Source organism: Ranitomeya variabilis, unplaced genomic scaffold (assembly GCF_051348905.1).
Source record: "Ranitomeya variabilis isolate aRanVar5 unplaced genomic scaffold, aRanVar5.hap1 Scaffold_333, whole genome shotgun sequence".
NCBI lineage: Eukaryota > Metazoa > Chordata > Amphibia > Anura > Dendrobatidae > Ranitomeya > Ranitomeya variabilis.
In genome coordinates, this window is record NW_027508073.1 from 1 (window position 1) to 20,173 (window position 20,173).

At 44.8% G+C, this 20,173-nt stretch overlaps 18 non-coding genes across 18 annotated transcripts; all 18 read right to left on the bottom strand.

Moving 5' to 3' along the window:
• Positions 1-361: 361 nt before the first annotated feature.
• On the bottom strand, positions 362-552 carry LOC143789778 (U2 spliceosomal RNA). The gene has a single exon (XR_013219423.1). It is a non-coding gene; the product is annotated as a U2 spliceosomal RNA (small nuclear RNA).
• Positions 553-1,513: 961 nt separating this feature from the next.
• LOC143789806 (U2 spliceosomal RNA) lies at positions 1,514-1,703 on the bottom strand. Its single transcript, XR_013219450.1, has one exon. It is a non-coding gene; the product is annotated as a U2 spliceosomal RNA (small nuclear RNA).
• Positions 1,704-2,660: 957 nt separating this feature from the next.
• Positions 2,661-2,851, bottom strand: LOC143789789 (U2 spliceosomal RNA). Its single transcript, XR_013219434.1, has one exon. It is a non-coding gene; the product is annotated as a U2 spliceosomal RNA (small nuclear RNA).
• Positions 2,852-3,810: 959 nt separating this feature from the next.
• Positions 3,811-4,000, bottom strand: LOC143789807 (U2 spliceosomal RNA). Its single transcript, XR_013219451.1, has one exon. It is a non-coding gene; the product is annotated as a U2 spliceosomal RNA (small nuclear RNA).
• A 958-nt stretch (positions 4,001-4,958) lies between these two features.
• Positions 4,959-5,150, bottom strand: LOC143789805 (U2 spliceosomal RNA). The gene has a single exon (XR_013219449.1). It is a non-coding gene; the product is annotated as a U2 spliceosomal RNA (small nuclear RNA).
• Positions 5,151-6,110: 960 nt separating this feature from the next.
• LOC143789801 (U2 spliceosomal RNA) lies at positions 6,111-6,301 on the bottom strand. Its single transcript, XR_013219445.1, has one exon. It is a non-coding gene; the product is annotated as a U2 spliceosomal RNA (small nuclear RNA).
• Positions 6,302-7,261: 960 nt separating this feature from the next.
• Positions 7,262-7,452, bottom strand: LOC143789808 (U2 spliceosomal RNA). Its single transcript, XR_013219452.1, has one exon. It is a non-coding gene; the product is annotated as a U2 spliceosomal RNA (small nuclear RNA).
• Positions 7,453-8,411: 959 nt separating this feature from the next.
• Positions 8,412-8,602, bottom strand: LOC143789809 (U2 spliceosomal RNA). The gene has a single exon (XR_013219453.1). It is a non-coding gene; the product is annotated as a U2 spliceosomal RNA (small nuclear RNA).
• Positions 8,603-9,561: 959 nt separating this feature from the next.
• Positions 9,562-9,752, bottom strand: LOC143789779 (U2 spliceosomal RNA). The gene has a single exon (XR_013219424.1). It is a non-coding gene; the product is annotated as a U2 spliceosomal RNA (small nuclear RNA).
• Positions 9,753-10,711: 959 nt separating this feature from the next.
• Positions 10,712-10,902, bottom strand: LOC143789780 (U2 spliceosomal RNA). Its single transcript, XR_013219425.1, has one exon. It is a non-coding gene; the product is annotated as a U2 spliceosomal RNA (small nuclear RNA).
• Positions 10,903-11,859: 957 nt separating this feature from the next.
• On the bottom strand, positions 11,860-12,050 carry LOC143789781 (U2 spliceosomal RNA). The gene has a single exon (XR_013219426.1). It is a non-coding gene; the product is annotated as a U2 spliceosomal RNA (small nuclear RNA).
• A 959-nt stretch (positions 12,051-13,009) lies between these two features.
• LOC143789782 (U2 spliceosomal RNA) lies at positions 13,010-13,200 on the bottom strand. The gene has a single exon (XR_013219427.1). It is a non-coding gene; the product is annotated as a U2 spliceosomal RNA (small nuclear RNA).
• Positions 13,201-14,159: 959 nt separating this feature from the next.
• Positions 14,160-14,350, bottom strand: LOC143789783 (U2 spliceosomal RNA). Its single transcript, XR_013219428.1, has one exon. It is a non-coding gene; the product is annotated as a U2 spliceosomal RNA (small nuclear RNA).
• Positions 14,351-15,309: 959 nt separating this feature from the next.
• Positions 15,310-15,500, bottom strand: LOC143789784 (U2 spliceosomal RNA). Its single transcript, XR_013219429.1, has one exon. It is a non-coding gene; the product is annotated as a U2 spliceosomal RNA (small nuclear RNA).
• Positions 15,501-16,459: 959 nt separating this feature from the next.
• LOC143789785 (U2 spliceosomal RNA) lies at positions 16,460-16,650 on the bottom strand. The gene has a single exon (XR_013219430.1). It is a non-coding gene; the product is annotated as a U2 spliceosomal RNA (small nuclear RNA).
• Positions 16,651-17,609: 959 nt separating this feature from the next.
• On the bottom strand, positions 17,610-17,800 carry LOC143789786 (U2 spliceosomal RNA). The gene has a single exon (XR_013219431.1). It is a non-coding gene; the product is annotated as a U2 spliceosomal RNA (small nuclear RNA).
• Positions 17,801-18,759: 959 nt separating this feature from the next.
• On the bottom strand, positions 18,760-18,950 carry LOC143789787 (U2 spliceosomal RNA). The gene has a single exon (XR_013219432.1). It is a non-coding gene; the product is annotated as a U2 spliceosomal RNA (small nuclear RNA).
• Positions 18,951-19,909: 959 nt separating this feature from the next.
• LOC143789788 (U2 spliceosomal RNA) lies at positions 19,910-20,100 on the bottom strand. Its single transcript, XR_013219433.1, has one exon. It is a non-coding gene; the product is annotated as a U2 spliceosomal RNA (small nuclear RNA).
• Between the last annotated feature and the right edge of the window lie 73 nt (positions 20,101-20,173).

A 20,173-nucleotide genomic window follows, 5' to 3' on the forward strand; every position in this document is an offset into this window, starting at 1 on the left:
ATAGCAAGTGCTGACAGACAGCAGGGGCCTAGTTTGGTAGCCGACACAGTATATTTGCAACACTGTAAGAAAGGCCTAAATCTTAACACACCTGTTGCAGCAACCAGTAAAGACAATTGATTGATTGATTGATTGATTGATTGATTGCATATTGAATGCAATGCAATGTTTGACAGACATAGGTGAAAGCAAGGCCAGGCAAGGCGCAGAAAATGTTGCAATTGGCCAGGAGAAATCAAACAAAATGCTACACTTGGCCTGAGAAAAGTGCTTCCTTGACCCTGAAATCAATTCACATAAAGGGTTAAAAGACAACTCGCGCTGATTTCAATTCAATCTGTTTTTAGAAACTGGATCAGAGAAGGAGTGCACTGGTCCCGGAGATACTGCAATAACGGGTCAATGCGTGGAGTGGACAGAGCAAGCTCTTCTTCCATCTCCCTGTTCCAAAAATCCATTTAATATATGGTCCCCAAATAGGGGACGTATCAGATATTAAACTGATAAGAACAGATACTACACTTGATCTTAGCCAAAAGGCCGAGAAGCGATACCGAAGCCGCTGTGCCCCGTGGGCCGCACCAAGGCCTACCACCAATACCCATTGTGGAGACAGAGCAAAAGATTGCCGCCGCAGGGAGGACATTTTCAGAAACTCTGGAGGCCTTCTCAATGACAGTTCTGCTGTCAATGACAGTTCTGCTGTGTATGTGTGTCTGTGTGTGAGAGACGGAGAGTGTGTGTGTCTGTCTGTCTGTCTGTCTGTCTGTGTGTGAGTGTTTGTTCAAGCTGTGCACGACGCGTTTTGAATCTGCATAACTCCGCCTACTTTGACCACACCCTCCAGCCAGCCCCATTGTGAACAGCACATGAATGTTCCGTGCTAAGATTCTATCGACTGCGGGCAGCGCACCTGGTTGGTGAAAAGCATTAGAATGCTCACACACGCAGGTGTAGATGGACAAGACAAGCCTATTCAACATCAGCACAGGCACCATTTTTACTTATTTTTTTCTTTTAAAAATGCATATAATACAAGGCATTGAAAAGCCGGTGGGTCCACAAGAGGGAGACAATGTTTCAAAAAAGAATTCCTGCGGTCAGAAATGCAGTATGTATGGCAGAACTACTCATTGGATACTTCAATTTAAATAGCAAGTGCTGACAGACAGCAGGGGCCTAGTTTGGTAGCCGACACAGTATATTTGCAACACTGTAAGAAAGGCCTAAATCTTAACACACCTGTTGCAGCAACCAGTAAAGACAAATTGATTGATTGATTGATTGATTGATTGATTGCATATTGAATGCAATGCAATGTTTGACAGACATAGGTGAAAGCAAGGCCAGGCAAGGCGCAGAAAATGTTGCAATTGGCCAGGAGAAATCAAACAAAATGCTACACTTGGCCTGAGAAAAGTGCTTCCTTGACCCTGAAATCAATTCACATAAAGGGTTAAAAGACAACTCGCGCTGATTTCAATTCAATCTGTTTTTAGAAACTGGATCAGAGAAGGAGTGCACTGGTCCCGGAGATACTGCAATAACGGGTCAATGCGTGGAGTGGACAGAGCAAGCTCTTCTTCCATCTCCCTGTTCCAAAATCCATTTAATATATGGTCCCCAAATAGGGGACGTATCAGATATTAAACTGATAAGAACAGATACTACACTTGATCTTAGCCAAAAGGCCGAGAAGCGATACCGAAGCCGCTGTGCCCCGTGGGCCGCACCAAGGCCTACCACCAATACCCATTGTGGAGACAGAGCAAAAGATTGCCGCCGCAGGGAGGACATTTTCAGAAACTCTGGAGGCCTTCTCAATGACAGTTCTGCTGTCAATGACAGTTCTGCTGTGTATGTGTGTCTGTGTGTGAGAGACGGAGAGTGTGTGTGTCTGTCTGTCTGTCTGTCTGTCTGTGTGTGAGTGTTTGTTCAAGCTGTGCACGACGCGTTTTGAATCTGCATAACTCCGCCTACTTTGACCACACCCTCCAGCCAGCCCCATTGTGACAGCACATGAATGTTCCGTGCTAAGATTCTATCGACTGCGGGCAGCGCACCTGGTGGTGAAAAGCATTAGAATGCTCACACACGCAGGTGTAGATGGACAAGACAAGCCTATTCAACATCAGCACAGGCACCATTTTTACTTATTTTTTTCTTTTAAAAATGCATATAATACAAGGCATTGAAAAGCCGGTGGTCCACAAGAGGGAGACAATGTTTCAAAAAAGAATTCCTGCGGTCAGAAATGCAGTATGTATGGCAGAACTACTCATTGGATACTTCAATTTAAATAGCAAGTGCTGACAGACAGCAGGGGCCTAGTTTGGTAGCCGACACAGTATATTTGCAACACTGTAAGAAAGGCCTAAATCTTAACACACCTGTTGCAGCAACCAGTAAAGACAAATTGATTGATTGATTGATTGATTGATTGATTGCATATTGAATGCAATGCAATGTTTGACAGACATAGGTGAAAGCAAGGCCAGGCAAGGCGCAGAAAATGTTGCAATTGGCCAGGAGAAATCAACAAAATGCTACACTTGGCCTGAGAAAAGTGCTTCCTTGACCCTGAAATCAATTCACATAAAGGGTTAAAAGACAACTCGCGCTGATTTCAATTCAATCTGTTTTTAGAAACTGGATCAGAGAAGGAGTGCACTGGTCCCGGAGATACTGCAATAACGGGTCAATGCGTGGAGTGGACAGAGCAAGCTCTTCTTCCATCTCCCTGTTCCAAAAATCCATTTAATATATGGTCCCCAAATAGGGGACGTATCAGATATTAAACTGATAAGAACAGATACTACACTTGATCTTAGCCAAAAGGCCGAGAAGCGATACCGAAGCCGCTGTGCCCCGTGGGCCGCACCAAGGCCTACCACCAATACCCATTGTGGAGACAGAGCAAAAGATTGCCGCCGCAGGGAGGACATTTTCAGAAACTCTGGAGGCCTTCTCAATGACAGTTCTGCTGTCAATGACAGTTCTGCTGTGTATGTGTGTCTGTGTGTGAGAGACGGAGAGTGTGTGTGTCTGTCTGTCTGTCTGTCTGTCTGTGTGTGAGTGTTTGTTCAAGCTGTGCACGACGCGTTTTGAATCTGCATAACTCCGCCTACTTTGACCACACCCTCCAGCCAGCCCCATTGTGACAGCACATGAATGTTCCGTGCTAAGATTCTATCGACTGCGGGCAGCGCACCTGGTTGGTGAAAAGCATTAGAATGCTCACACACGCAGGTGTAGATGGACAAGACAAGCCTATTCAACATCAGCACAGGCACCATTTTTACTTATTTTTTTCTTTTAAAAATGCATATAATACAAGGCATTGAAAAGCCGGTGGTCCACAAGAGGGAGACAATGTTTCAAAAAAGAATTCCTGCGGTCAGAAATGCAGTATGTATGGCAGAACTACTCATTGGATACTTCAATTTAAATAGCAAGTGCTGACAGACAGCAGGGGCCTAGTTTGGTAGCCGACACAGTATATTTGCAACACTGTAAGAAAGGCCTAAATCTTAACACACCTGTTGCAGCAACCAGTAAAGACAAATTGATTGATTGATTGATTGATTGATTGATTGCATATTGAATGCAATGCAATGTTTGACAGACATAGGTGAAAGCAAGGCCAGGCAAGGCGCAGAAAATGTTGCAATTGGCCAGGAGAAATCAAACAAAATGCTACACTTGGCCTGAGAAAAGTGCTTCCTTGACCCTGAAATCAATTCACATAAAGGGTTAAAAGACAACTCGCGCTGATTTCAATTCAATCTGTTTTTAGAAACTGGATCAGAGAAGGAGTGCACTGGTCCCGGAGATACTGCAATAACGGGTCAATGCGTGGAGTGGACAGAGCAAGCTCTTCTTCCATCTCCCTGTTCCAAAATCCATTTAATATATGGTCCCCAAATAGGGGACGTATCAGATATTAAACTGATAAGAACAGATACTACACTTGATCTTAGCCAAAAGGCCGAGAAGCGATACCGAAGCCGCTGTGCCCCGTGGGCCGCACCAAGGCCTACCACCAATACCCATTGTGGAGACAGAGCAAAAGATTGCCGCCGCAGGGAGGACATTTTCAGAAACTCTGGAGGCCTTCTCAATGACAGTTCTGCTGTCAATGACAGTTCTGCTGTGTATGTGTGTCTGTGTGTGAGAGACGGAGAGTGTGTGTGTCTGTCTGTCTGTCTGTCTGTCTGTGTGTGAGTGTTTGTTCAAGCTGTGCACGACGCGTTTTGAATCTGCATAACTCCGCCTACTTTGACCACACCCTCCAGCCAGCCCCATTGTGACAGCACATGAATGTTCCGTGCTAAGATTCTATCGACTGCGGGCAGCGCACCTGGTTGGTGAAAAGCATTAGAATGCTCACACACGCAGGTGTAGATGGACAAGACAAGCCTATTCAACATCAGCACAGGCACCATTTTTACTTATTTTTTTCTTTTAAAAATGCATATAATACAAGGCATTGAAAAGCCGGTGGTCCACAAGAGGGAGACAATGTTTCAAAAAGAATTCCTGCGGTCAGAAATGCAGTATGTATGGCAGAACTACTCATTGGATACTTCAATTTAAATAGCAAGTGCTGACAGACAGCAGGGGCCTAGTTTGGTAGCCGACACAGTATATTTGCAACACTGTAAGAAAGGCCTAAATCTTAACACACCTGTTGCAGCAACCAGTAAAGACAAATTGATTGATTGATTGATTGATTGATTGATTGCATATTGAATGCAATGCAATGTTTGACAGACATAGGTGAAAGCAAGGCCAGGCAAGGCGCAGAAAATGTTGCAATTGGCCAGGAGAAATCAAACAAAATGCTACACTTGGCCTGAGAAAAGTGCTTCCTTGACCCTGAAATCAATTCACATAAAGGGTTAAAAGACAACTCGCGCTGATTTCAATTCAATCTGTTTTTAGAAACTGGATCAGAGAAGGAGTGCACTGGTCCCGGAGATACTGCAATAACGGGTCAATGCGTGGAGTGGACAGAGCAAGCTCTTCTTCCATCTCCCTGTTCCAAAAATCCCATTTAATATATGGTCCCCAAATAGGGGACGTATCAGATATTAAACTGATAAGAACAGATACTACACTTGATCTTAGCCAAAAGGCCGAGAAGCGATACCGAAGCCGCTGTGCCCCGTGGGCCGCACCAAGGCCTACCACCAATACCCATTGTGGAGACAGAGCAAAAGATTGCCGCCGCAGGGAGGACATTTTCAGAAACTCTGGAGGCCTTCTCAATGACAGTTCTGCTGTCAATGACAGTTCTGCTGTGTATGTGTGTCTGTGTGTGAGAGACGGAGAGTGTGTGTGTCTGTCTGTCTGTCTGTCTGTCTGTGTGTGAGTGTTTGTTCAAGCTGTGCACGACGCGTTTTGAATCTGCATAACTCCGCCTACTTTGACCACACCCTCCAGCCAGCCCCATTGTGACAGCACATGAATGTTCCGTGCTAAGATTCTATCGACTGCGGGCAGCGCACCTGGTTGGTGAAAAGCATTAGAATGCTCACACACGCAGGTGTAGATGGACAAGACAAGCCTATTCAACATCAGCACAGGCACCATTTTTACTTATTTTTTTCTTTTAAAAATGCATATAATACAAGGCATTGAAAAGCCGGTGGTCCACAAGAGGGAGACAATGTTTCAAAAAAGAATTCCTGCGGTCAGAAATGCAGTATGTATGGCAGAACTACTCATTGGATACTTCAATTTAAAATAGCAAGTGCTGACAGACAGCAGGGGCCTAGTTTGGTAGCCGACACAGTATATTTGCAACACTGTAAGAAAGGCCTAAATCTTAACACACCTGTTGCAGCAACCAGTAAAGACAAATTGATTGATTGATTGATTGATTGATTGATTGCATATTGAATGCAATGCAATGTTTGACAGACATAGGTGAAAGCAAGGCCAGGCAAGGCGCAGAAAATGTTGCAATTGGCCAGGAGAAATCAAACAAAATGCTACACTTGGCCTGAGAAAAGTGCTTCCTTGACCCTGAAATCAATTCACATAAAGGGTTAAAAGACAACTCGCGCTGATTTCAATTCAATCTGTTTTTAGAAACTGGATCAGAGAAGGAGTGCACTGGTCCCGGAGATACTGCAATAACGGGTCAATGCGTGGAGTGGACAGAGCAAGCTCTTCTTCCATCTCCCTGTTCCAAAAATCCATTTAATATATGGTCCCCAAATAGGGGACGTATCAGATATTAAACTGATAAGAACAGATACTACACTTGATCTTAGCCAAAAGGCCGAGAAGCGATACCGAAGCCGCTGTGCCCCGTGGGCCGCACCAAGGCCTACCACCAATACCCATTGTGGAGACAGAGCAAAAGATTGCCGCCGCAGGGAGGACATTTTCAGAAACTCTGGAGGCCTTCTCAATGACAGTTCTGCTGTCAATGACAGTTCTGCTGTGTATGTGTGTCTGTGTGTGAGAGACGGAGAGTGTGTGTGTCTGTCTGTCTGTCTGTCTGTCTGTGTGTGAGTGTTTGTTCAAGCTGTGCACGACGCGGTTTTGAATCTGCATAACTCCGCCTACTTTGACCACACCCTCCAGCCAGCCCCATTGTGACAGCACATGAATGTTCCGTGCTAAGATTCTATCGACTGCGGGCAGCGCACCTGGTTGGTGAAAAGCATTAGAATGCTCACACACGCAGGTGTAGATGGACAAGACAAGCCTATTCAACATCAGCACAGGCACCATTTTTACTTATTTTTTTCTTTTAAAAATGCATATAATACAAGGCATTGAAAAGCCGGTGGTCCACAAGAGGGAGACAATGTTTCAAAAAAGAATTCCTGCGGTCAGAAATGCAGTATGTATGGCAGAACTACTCATTGGATACTTCAATTTAAATAGCAAGTGCTGACAGACAGCAGGGGCCTAGTTTGGTAGCCGACACAGTATATTTGCAACACTGTAAGAAAGGCCTAAATCTTAACACACCTGTTGCAGCAACCAGTAAAGACAAATTGATTGATTGATTGATTGATTGATTGATTGCATATTGAATGCAATGCAATGTTTGACAGACATAGGTGAAAGCAAGGCCAGGCAAGGCGCAGAAAATGTTGCAATTGGCCAGGAGAAATCAAACAAAATGCTACACTTGGCCTGAGAAAAGTGCTTCCTTGACCCTGAAATCAATTCACATAAAGGGTTAAAAGACAACTCGCGCTGATTTCAATTCAATCTGTTTTTAGAAACTGGATCAGAGAAGGAGTGCACTGGTCCCGGAGATACTGCAATAACGGGTCAATGCGTGGAGTGGACAGAGCAAGCTCTTCTTCCATCTCCCTGTTCCAAAAATCCATTTAATATATGGTCCCCAAATAGGGGACGTATCAGATATTAAACTGATAAGAACAGATACTACACTTGATCTTAGCCAAAAGGCCGAGAAGCGATACCGAAGCCGCTGTGCCCCGTGGGCCGCACCAAGGCCTACCACCAATACCCATTGTGGAGACAGAGCAAAAGATTGCCGCCGCAGGGAGGACATTTTCAGAAACTCTGGAGGCCTTCTCAATGACAGTTCTGCTGTCAATGACAGTTCTGCTGTGTATGTGTGTCTGTGTGTGAGAGACGGAGAGTGTGTGTGTCTGTCTGTCTGTCTGTCTGTCTGTGTGTGAGTGTTTGTTCAAGCTGTGCACGACGCGTTTTGAATCTGCATAACTCCGCCTACTTTGACCACACCCTCCAGCCAGCCCCATTGTGACAGCACATGAATGTTCCGTGCTAAGATTCTATCGACTGCGGGCAGCGCACCTGGTTGGTGAAAAGCATTAGAATGCTCACACACGCAGGTGTAGATGGACAAGACAAGCCTATTCAACATCAGCACAGGCACCATTTTTACTTATTTTTTTCTTTTAAAAATGCATATAATACAAGGCATTGAAAAGCCGGTGGTCCACAAGAGGGAGACAATGTTTCAAAAAAGAATTCCTGCGGTCAGAAATGCAGTATGTATGGCAGAACTACTCATTGGATACTTCAATTTAAATAGCAAGTGCTGACAGACAGCAGGGGCCTAGTTTGGTAGCCGACACAGTATATTTGCAACACTGTAAGAAAGGCCTAAATCTTAACACACCTGTTGCAGCAACCAGTAAAGACAAATTGATTGATTGATTGATTGATTGATTGATTGCATATTGAATGCAATGCAATGTTTGACAGACATAGGTGAAAGCAAGGCCAGGCAAGGCGCAGAAAATGTTGCAATTGGCCAGGAGAAATCAAACAAAATGCTACACTTGGCCTGAGAAAAGTGCTTCCTTGACCCTGAAATCAATTCACATAAAGGGTTAAAAGACAACTCGCGCTGATTTCAATTCAATCTGTTTTTAGAAACTGGATCAGAGAAGGAGTGCACTGGTCCCGGAGATACTGCAATAACGGGTCAATGCGTGGAGTGGACAGAGCAAGCTCTTCTTCCATCTCCCTGTTCCAAAAATCCATTTAATATATGGTCCCCAAATAGGGGACGTATCAGATATTAAACTGATAAGAACAGATACTACACTTGATCTTAGCCAAAAGGCCGAGAAGCGATACCGAAGCCGCTGTGCCCCGTGGGCCGCACCAAGGCCTACCACCAATACCCATTGTGGAGACAGAGCAAAAGATTGCCGCCGCAGGGAGGACATTTTCAGAAACTCTGGAGGCCTTCTCAATGACAGTTCTGCTGTCAATGACAGTTCTGCTGTGTATGTGTGTCTGTGTGTGAGAGACGGAGAGTGTGTGTGTCTGTCTGTCTGTCTGTCTGTCTGTGTGTGAGTGTTTGTTCAAGCTGTGCACGACGCGTTTTGAATCTGCATAACTCCGCCTACTTTGACCACACCCTCCAGCCAGCCCCATTGTGACAGCACATGAATGTTCCGTGCTAAGATTCTATCGACTGCGGGCAGCGCACCTGGTTGGTGAAAAGCATTAGAATGCTCACACACGCAGGTGTAGATGGACAAGACAAGCCTATTCAACATCAGCACAGGCACCATTTTTACTTATTTTTTTCTTTTAAAAATGCATATAATACAAGGCATTGAAAAGCCGGTGGTCCACAAGAGGGAGACAATGTTTCAAAAAAGAATTCCTGCGGTCAGAAATGCAGTATGTATGGCAGAACTACTCATTGGATACTTCAATTTAAATAGCAAGTGCTGACAGACAGCAGGGGCCTAGTTTGGTAGCCGACACAGTATATTTGCAACACTGTAAGAAAGGCCTAAATCTTAACACACCTGTTGCAGCAACCAGTAAAGACAAATTGATTGATTGATTGATTGATTGATTGATTGCATATTGAATGCAATGCAATGTTTGACAGACATAGGTGAAAGCAAGGCCAGGCAAGGCGCAGAAAATGTTGCAATTGGCCAGGAGAAATCAAACAAAATGCTACACTTGGCCTGAGAAAAGTGCTTCCTTGACCCTGAAATCAATTCACATAAAGGGTTAAAAGACAACTCGCGCTGATTTCAATTCAATCTGTTTTTAGAAACTGGATCAGAGAAGGAGTGCACTGGTCCCGGAGATACTGCAATAACGGGTCAATGCGTGGAGTGGACAGAGCAAGCTCTTCTTCCATCTCCCTGTTCCAAAAATCCATTTAATATATGGTCCCCAAATAGGGGACGTATCAGATATTAAACTGATAAGAACAGATACTACACTTGATCTTAGCCAAAAGGCCGAGAAGCGATACCGAAGCCGCTGTGCCCCGTGGGCCGCACCAAGGCCTACCACCAATACCCATTGTGGAGACAGAGCAAAAGATTGCCGCCGCAGGGAGGACATTTTCAGAAACTCTGGAGGCCTTCTCAATGACAGTTCTGCTGTCAATGACAGTTCTGCTGTGTATGTGTGTCTGTGTGTGAGAGACGGAGAGTGTGTGTGTCTGTCTGTCTGTCTGTCTGTCTGTGTGTGAGTGTTTGTTCAAGCTGTGCACGACGCGTTTTGAATCTGCATAACTCCGCCTACTTTGACCACACCCTCCAGCCAGCCCCATTGTGACAGCACATGAATGTTCCGTGCTAAGATTCTATCGACTGCGGGCAGCGCACCTGGTTGGTGAAAAGCATTAGAATGCTCACACACGCAGGTGTAGATGGACAAGACAAGCCTATTCAACATCAGCACAGGCACCATTTTTACTTATTTTTTTCTTTTAAAAATGCATATAATACAAGGCATTGAAAAGCCGGTGGTCCACAAGAGGGAGACAATGTTTCAAAAAAGAATTCCTGCGGTCAGAAATGCAGTATGTATGGCAGAACTACTCATTGGATACTTCAATTTAAATAGCAAGTGCTGACAGACAGCAGGGGCCTAGTTTGGTAGCCGACACAGTATATTTGCAACACTGTAAGAAAGGCCTAAATCTTAACACACCTGTTGCAGCAACCAGTAAAGACAAATTGATTGATTGATTGATTGATTGATTGATTGCATATTGAATGCAATGCAATGTTTGACAGACATAGGTGAAAGCAAGGCCAGGCAAGGCGCAGAAAATGTTGCAATTGGCCAGGAGAAATCAAACAAAATGCTACACTTGGCCTGAGAAAAGTGCTTCCTTGACCCTGAAATCAATTCACATAAAGGGTTAAAAGACAACTCGCGCTGATTTCAATTCAATCTGTTTTTAGAAACTGGATCAGAGAAGGAGTGCACTGGTCCCGGAGATACTGCAATAACGGGTCAATGCGTGGAGTGGACAGAGCAAGCTCTTCTTCCATCTCCCTGTTCCAAAAATCCATTTAATATATGGTCCCCAAATAGGGGACGTATCAGATATTAAACTGATAAGAACAGATACTACACTTGATCTTAGCCAAAAGGCCGAGAAGCGATACCGAAGCCGCTGTGCCCCGTGGGCCGCACCAAGGCCTACCACCAATACCCATTGTGGAGACAGAGCAAAAGATTGCCGCCGCAGGGAGGACATTTTCAGAAACTCTGGAGGCCTTCTCAATGACAGTTCTGCTGTCAATGACAGTTCTGCTGTGTATGTGTGTCTGTGTGAGAGACGGAGAGTGTGTGTGTCTGTCTGTCTGTCTGTCTGTCTGTGTGTGAGTGTTTGTTCAAGCTGTGCACGACGCGTTTTGAATCTGCATAACTCCGCCTACTTTGACCACACCCTCCAGCCAGCCCCATTGTGACAGCACATGAATGTTCCGTGCTAAGATTCTATCGACTGCGGGCAGCGCACCTGGTTGGTGAAAAGCATTAGAATGCTCACACACGCAGGTGTAGATGGACAAGACAAGCCTATTCAACATCAGCACAGGCACCATTTTTACTTATTTTTTTCTTTTAAAAATGCATATAATACAAGGCATTGAAAAGCCGGTGGTCCACAAGAGGGAGACAATGTTTCAAAAAAGAATTCCTGCGGTCAGAAATGCAGTATGTATGGCAGAACTACTCATTGGATACTTCAATTTAAATAGCAAGTGCTGACAGACAGCAGGGGCCTAGTTTGGTAGCCGACACAGTATATTTGCAACACTGTAAGAAAGGCCTAAATCTTAACACACCTGTTGCAGCAACCAGTAAAGACAAATTGATTGATTGATTGATTGATTGATTGATTGCATATTGAATGCAATGCAATGTTTGACAGACATAGGTGAAAGCAAGGCCAGGCAAGGCGCAGAAAATGTTGCAATTGGCCAGGAGAAATCAAACAAAATGCTACACTTGGCCTGAGAAAAGTGCTTCCTTGACCCTGAAATCAATTCACATAAAGGGTTAAAAGACAACTCGCGCTGATTTCAATTCAATCTGTTTTTAGAAACTGGATCAGAGAAGGAGTGCACTGGTCCCGGAGATACTGCAATAACGGGTCAATGCGTGGAGTGGACAGAGCAAGCTCTTCTTCCATCTCCCTGTTCCAAAAATCCATTTAATATATGGTCCCCAAATAGGGGACGTATCAGATATTAAACTGATAAGAACAGATACTACACTTGATCTTAGCCAAAAGGCCGAGAAGCGATACCGAAGCCGCTGTGCCCCGTGGGCCGCACCAAGGCCTACCACCAATACCCATTGTGGAGACAGAGCAAAAGATTGCCGCCGCAGGGAGGACATTTTCAGAAACTCTGGAGGCCTTCTCAATGACAGTTCTGCTGTCAATGACAGTTCTGCTGTGTATGTGTGTCTGTGTGTGAGAGACGGAGAGTGTGTGTGTCTGTCTGTCTGTCTGTCTGTCTGTGTGTGAGTGTTTGTTCAAGCTGTGCACGACGCGTTTTGAATCTGCATAACTCCGCCTACTTTGACCACACCCTCCAGCCAGCCCCATTGTGACAGCACATGAATGTTCCGTGCTAAGATTCTATCGACTGCGGGCAGCGCACCTGGTTGGTGAAAAGCATTAGAATGCTCACACACGCAGGTGTAGATGGACAAGACAAGCCTATTCAACATCAGCACAGGCACCATTTTTACTTATTTTTTTCTTTTAAAAATGCATATAATACAAGGCATTGAAAAGCCGGTGGTCCACAAGAGGGAGACAATGTTTCAAAAAAGAATTCCTGCGGTCAGAAATGCAGTATGTATGGCAGAACTACTCATTGGATACTTCAATTTAAATAGCAAGTGCTGACAGACAGCAGGGGCCTAGTTTGGTAGCCGACACAGTATATTTGCAACACTGTAAGAAAGGCCTAAATCTTAACACACCTGTTGCAGCAACCAGTAAAGACAAATTGATTGATTGATTGATTGATTGATTGATTGCATATTGAATGCAATGCAATGTTTGACAGACATAGGTGAAAGCAAGGCCAGGCAAGGCGCAGAAAATGTTGCAATTGGCCAGGAGAAATCAAACAAAATGCTACACTTGGCCTGAGAAAAGTGCTTCCTTGACCCTGAAATCAATTCACATAAAGGGTTAAAAGACAACTCGCGCTGATTTCAATTCAATCTGTTTTTAGAAACTGGATCAGAGAAGGAGTGCACTGGTCCCGGAGATACTGCAATAACGGGTCAATGCGTGGAGTGGACAGAGCAAGCTCTTCTTCCATCTCCCTGTTCCAAAAATCCATTTAATATATGGTCCCCAAATAGGGGACGTATCAGATATTAAACTGATAAGAACAGATACTACACTTGATCTTAGCCAAAAGGCCGAGAAGCGATACCGAAGCCGCTGTGCCCCGTGGGCCGCACCAAGGCCTACCACCAATACCCATTGTGGAGACAGAGCAAAAGATTGCCGCCGCAGGGAGGACATTTTCAGAAACTCTGGAGGCCTTCTCAATGACAGTTCTGCTGTCAATGACAGTTCTGCTGTGTATGTGTGTCTGTGTGTGAGAGACGGAGAGTGTGTGTGTCTGTCTGTCTGTCTGTCTGTCTGTGTGTGAGTGTTTGTTCAAGCTGTGCACGACGCGTTTTGAATCTGCATAACTCCGCCTACTTTGACCACACCCTCCAGCCAGCCCCATTGTGACAGCACATGAATGTTCCGTGCTAAGATTCTATCGACTGCGGGCAGCGCACCTGGTTGGTGAAAAGCATTAGAATGCTCACACACGCAGGTGTAGATGGACAAGACAAGCCTATTCAACATCAGCACAGGCACCATTTTTACTTATTTTTTTCTTTTAAAAATGCATATAATACAAGGCATTGAAAAGCCGGTGGTCCACAAGAGGGAGACAATGTTTCAAAAAAGAATTCCTGCGGTCAGAAATGCAGTATGTATGGCAGAACTACTCATTGGATACTTCAATTTAAATAGCAAGTGCTGACAGACAGCAGGGGCCTAGTTTGGTAGCCGACACAGTATATTTGCAACACTGTAAGAAAGGCCTAAATCTTAACACACCTGTTGCAGCAACCAGTAAAGACAAATTGATTGATTGATTGATTGATTGATTGATTGCATATTGAATGCAATGCAATGTTTGACAGACATAGGTGAAAGCAAGGCCAGGCAAGGCGCAGAAAATGTTGCAATTGGCCAGGAGAAATCAAACAAAATGCTACACTTGGCCTGAGAAAAGTGCTTCCTTGACCCTGAAATCAATTCACATAAAGGGTTAAAAGACAACTCGCGCTGATTTCAATTCAATCTGTTTTTAGAAACTGGATCAGAGAAGGAGTGCACTGGTCCCGGAGATACTGCAATAACGGGTCAATGCGTGGAGTGGACAGAGCAAGCTCTTCTTCCATCTCCCTGTTCCAAAAATCCATTTAATATATGGTCCCCAAATAGGGGACGTATCAGATATTAAACTGATAAGAACAGATACTACACTTGATCTTAGCCAAAAGGCCGAGAAGCGATACCGAAGCCGCTGTGCCCCGTGGGCCGCACCAAGGCCTACCACCAATACCCATTGTGGAGACAGAGCAAAAGATTGCCGCCGCAGGGAGGACATTTTCAGAAACTCTGGAGGCCTTCTCAATGACAGTTCTGCTGTCAATGACAGTTCTGCTGTGTATGTGTGTCTGTGTGTGAGAGACGGAGAGTGTGTGTGTCTGTCTGTCTGTCTGTCTGTCTGTGTGTGAGTGTTTGTTCAAGCTGTGCACGACGCGTTTTGAATCTGCATAACTCCGCCTACTTTGACCACACCCTCCAGCCAGCCCCATTGTGACAGCACATGAATGTTCCGTGCTAAGATTCTATCGACTGCGGGCAGCGCACCTGGTTGGTGAAAAGCATTAGAATGCTCACACACGCAGGTGTAGATGGACAAGACAAGCCTATTCAACATCAGCACAGGCACCATTTTTACTTATTTTTTTCTTTTAAAAATGCATATAATACAAGGCATTGAAAAGCCGGTGGTCCACAAGAGGGAGACAATGTTTCAAAAAAGAATTCCTGCGGTCAGAAATGCAGTATGTATGGCAGAACTACTCATTGGATACTTCAATTTAAATAGCAAGTGCTGACAGACAGCAGGGGCCTAGTTTGGTAGCCGACACAGTATATTTGCAACACTGTAAGAAAGGCCTAAATCTTAACACACCTGTTGCAGCAACCAGTAAAGACAAATTGATTGATTGATTGATTGATTGATTGATTGCATATTGAATGCAATGCAATGTTTGACAGACATAGGTGAAAGCAAGGCCAGGCAAGGCGCAGAAAATGTTGCAATTGGCCAGGAGAAATCAAACAAAATGCTACACTTGGCCTGAGAAAAGTGCTTCCTTGACCCTGAAATCAATTCACATAAAGGGTTAAAAGACAACTCGCGCTGATTTCAATTCAATCTGTTTTTAGAAACTGGATCAGAGAAGGAGTGCACTGGTCCCGGAGATACTGCAATAACGGGTCAATGCGTGGAGTGGACAGAGCAAGCTCTTCTTCCATCTCCCTGTTCCAAAAATCCATTTAATATATGGTCCCCAAATAGGGGACGTATCAGATATTAAACTGATAAGAACAGATACTACACTTGATCTTAGCCAAAAGGCCGAGAAGCGATACCGAAGCCGCTGTGCCCCGTGGGCCGCACCAAGGCCTACCACCAATACCCATTGTGGAGACAGAGCAAAAGATTGCCGCCGCAGGGAGGACATTTTCAGAAACTCTGGAGGCCTTCTCAATGACAGTTCTGCTGTCAATGACAGTTCTGCTGTGTATGTGTGTCTGTGTGTGAGAGACGGAGAGTGTGTGTGTCTGTCTGTCTGTCTGTCTGTCTGTGTGTGAGTGTTTGTTCAAGCTGTGCACGACGCGTTTTGAATCTGCATAACTCCGCCTACTTTGACCACACCCTCCAGCCAGCCCCATTGTGACAGCACATGAATGTTCCGTGCTAAGATTCTATCGACTGCGGGCAGCGCACCTGGTTGGTGAAAAGCATTAGAATGCTCACACACGCAGGTGTAGATGGACAAGACAAGCCTATTCAACATCAGCACAGGCACCATTTTTACTTATTTTTTTCTTTTAAAAATGCATATAATACAAGGCATTGAAAAGCCGGTGGTCCACAAGAGGGAGACAATGTTTCAAAAAAGAATTCCTGCGGTCAGAAATGCAGTATGTATGGCAGAACTACTCATTGGATACTTCAATTTAAATAGCAAGTGCTGACAGACAGCAGGGGCCTAGTTTGGTAGCCGACACAGTATATTTGCAACACTGTAAGAAAGGCCTAAATCTTAACACACCTGTTGCAGCAACCAGTAAAGACAAATTGATTGATTGATTGATTGATTGATTGATTGCATATTGAATGCAATGCAATGTTTGACAGACATAGGTGAAAGCAAGGCCAGGCAAGGCGCAGAAAATGTTGCAATTGGCCAGGAGAAATCAAACAAAATGCTACACTTGGCCTGAGAAAAGTGCTTCCTTGACCCTGAAATCAATTCACATAAAGGGTTAAAAGACAACTCGCGCTGATTTCAATTCAATCTGTTTTTAGAAACTGGATCAGAGAAGGAGTGCACTGGTCCCGGAGATACTGCAATAACGGGTCAATGCGTGGAGTGGACAGAGCAAGCTCTTCTTCCATCTCCCTGTTCCAAAAATCCATTTAATATATGGTCCCCAAATAGGGGACGTATCAGATATTAAACTGATAAGAACAGATACTACACTTGATCTTAGCCAAAAGGCCGAGAAGCGATACCGAAGCCGCTGTGCCCCGTGGGCCGCACCAAGGCCTACCACCAATACCCATTGTGGAGACAGAGCAAAAGATTGCCGCCGCAGGGAGGACATTTTCAGAAACTCTGGAGGCCTTCTCAATGACAGTTCTGCTGTCAATGACAGTTCTGCTGTGTATGTGTGTCTGTGTGTGAGAGACGGAGAGTGTGTGTGTCTGTCTGTCTGTCTGTCTGTCTGTGTGTGAGTGTTTGTTCAAGCTGTGCACGACGCGTTTTGAATCTGCATAACTCCGCCTACTTTGACCACACCCTCCAGCCAGCCCCATTGTGACAGCACATGAATGTTCCGTGCTAAGATTCTATCGACTGCGGGCAGCGCACCTGGTTGGTGAAAAGCATTAGAATGCTCACACACGCAGGTGTAGATGGACAAGACAAGCCTATTCAACATCAGCACAGGCACCATTTTTACTTATTTTTTTCTTTTAAAAATGCATATAATACAAGGCATTGAAAAGCCGGTGGTCCACAAGAGGGAGACAATGTTTCAAAAAAGAATTCCTGCGGTCAGAAATGCAGTATGTATGGCAGAACTACTCATTGGATACTTCAATTTAAATAGCAAGTGCTGACAGACAGCAGGGGCCTAGTTTGGTAGCCGACACAGTATATTTGCAACACTGTAAGAAAGGCCTAAATCTTAACACACCTGTTGCAGCAACCAGTAAAGACAAATTGATTGATTGATTGATTGATTGATTGATTGCATATTGAATGCAATGCAATGTTTGACAGACATAGGTGAAAGCAAGGCCAGGCAAGGCGCAGAAAATGTTGCAATTGGCCAGGAGAAATCAAACAAAATGCTACACTTGGCCTGAGAAAAGTGCTTCCTTGACCCTGAAATCAATTCACATAAAGGGTTAAAAGACAACTCGCGCTGATTTCAATTCAATCTGTTTTTAGAAACTGGATCAGAGAAGGAGTGCACTGGTCCCGGAGATACTGCAATAACGGGTCAATGCGTGGAGTGGACAGAGCAAGCTCTTCTTCCATCTCCCTGTTCCAAAAATCCATTTAATATATGGTCCCCAAATAGGGGACGTATCAGATATTAAACTGATAAGAACAGATACTACACTTGATCTTAGCCAAAAGGCCGAGAAGCGATACCGAAGCCGCTGTGCCCCGTGGGCCGCACCAAGGCCTACCACCAATACCCATTGTGGAGACAGAGCAAAAGATTGCCGCCGCAGGGAGGACATTTTCAGAAACTCTGGAGGCCTTCTCAATGACAGTTCTGCTGTCAATGACAGTTCTGCTGTGTATGTGTGTCTGTGTGTGAGAGACGGAGAGTGTGTGTGTCTGTCTGTCTGTCTGTCTGTCTGTGTGTGAGTGTTTGTTCAAGCTGTGCACGACGCGTTTTGAATCTGCATAACTCCGCCTACTTTGACCACACCCTCCAGCCAGCCCCATTGTGACAGCACATGAATGTTCCGTGCTAAGATTCTATCGACTGCGGGCAGCGCACCTGGTTGGTGAAAAGCATTAGAATGCTCACACACGCAGGTGTAGATGGACAAGACAAGCCTATTCAACATCAGCACAGGCACCATTTTTACTTATTTTTTTCTTTTAAAAATGCATATAATACAAGGCATTGAAAAGCCGGTGGTCCACAAGAGGGAGACAATGTTTCAAAAAAGAATTCCTGCGGTCAGAAATGCAGTATGTATGGCAGAACTACTCATTGGATACTTCAATTTAAATAGCAAGTGCTGACAGACAGCAGGGGCCTAGTTTGGTAGCCGACACAGTATATTTGCAACACTGTAAGAAAGGCCTAAATCTTAACACACCTGTTGCAGCAACCAGTAAAGACAAATTGATTGATTGATTGATTGATTGATTGATTGCATATTGAATGCAATGCAATGTTTGACAGACATAGGTGAAAGCAAGGCCAGGCAAGGCGCAGAAAATGTTGCAATTGGCCAGGAGAAATCAAACAAAATGCTACACTTGGCCTGAGAAAAGTGCTTCCTTGACCCTGAAATCAATTCACATAAAGGGTTAAAAGACAACTCGCGCTGATTTCAATTCAATCTGTTTTTAGAAACTGGATCAGAGAAGGAGTGCACTGGTCCCGGAGATACTGCAATAACGGGTCAATGCGTGGAGTGGACAGAGCAAGCTCTTCTTCCATCTCCCTGTTCCAAAAATCCATTTAATATATGGTCCCCAAATAGGGGACGTATCAGATATTAAACTGATAAGAACAGATACTACACTTGATCTTAGCCAAAAGGCCGAGAAGCGATACCGAAGCCGCTGTGCCCCGTGGGCCGCACCAAGGCCTACCACCAATACCCATTGTGGAGACAGAGCAAAAGATTGCCGCCGCAGGGAGGACATTTTCAGAAACTCTGGAGGCCTTCTCAATGACAGTTCTGCTGTCAATGACAGTTCTGCTGTGTATGTGTGTCTGTGTGTGAGAGACGGAGAGTGTGTGTGTCTGTCTGTCTGTCTGTCTGTCTGTGTGTGAGTGTTTGTTCAAGCTGTGCACGACGCGTTTTGAATCTGCATAACTCCGCCTACTTTGACCACACCCTCCAGCCAGCCCCATTGTGACAGCACATGAATGTTCCGTGCTAAGATTCTATCGACTGCGGGCAGCGCACCTGGTTGGTGAAAAGCATTAGAATGCTCACACACGCAGGTGTAGATGGACAAGACAAGCCTATTCAACATCAGCACAGGCACCATTTTTACTTATTTTTTTCTTTTAAAAATGCATATAATACAAGGCATTGAAAAGCCGGTGGTCCACAAGAGGGAGACAATGTTTCAAAAAAGAATTCCTGCGGTCAGAAATGCAGTATGTATGGCAGAACTACTCATTGGATACTTCAATTTAAATAGCAAGTGCTGACAGACAGCAGGGGCCTAGTTTGGTAGCCGACACAGTATATTTGCAACACTGTAAGAAAGGCCTAAATCTTAACACACCTGTTGCAGCAACCAGTAAAGACAAATTGATTGATTGATTGATTGATTGATTGATTGCATATTGAATGCAATGCAATGTTTGACAGACATAGGTGAAAGCAAGGCCAGGCAAGGCGCAGAAAATGTTGCAATTGGCCAGGAGAAATCAAACAAAATGCTACACTTGGCCTGAGAAAAGTGCTTCCTTGACCCTGAAATCAATTCACATAAAGGGTTAAAAGACAACTCGCGCTGATTTCAATTCAATCTGTTTTTAGAAACTGGATCAGAGAAGGAGTGCACTGGTCCCGGAGATACTGCAATAACGGGTCAATGCGTGGAGTGGACAGAGCAAGCTCTTCTTCCATCTCCCTGTTCCAAAAATCCATTTAATATATGGTCCCCAAATAGGGGACGTATCAGATATTAAACTGATAAGAACAGATACTACACTTGATCTTAGCCAAAAGGCCGAGAAGCGATACCGAAGCCGCTGTGCCCCGTGGGCCGCACCAAGGCCTACCACCAATACCCATTGTGGAGACAGAGCAAAAGA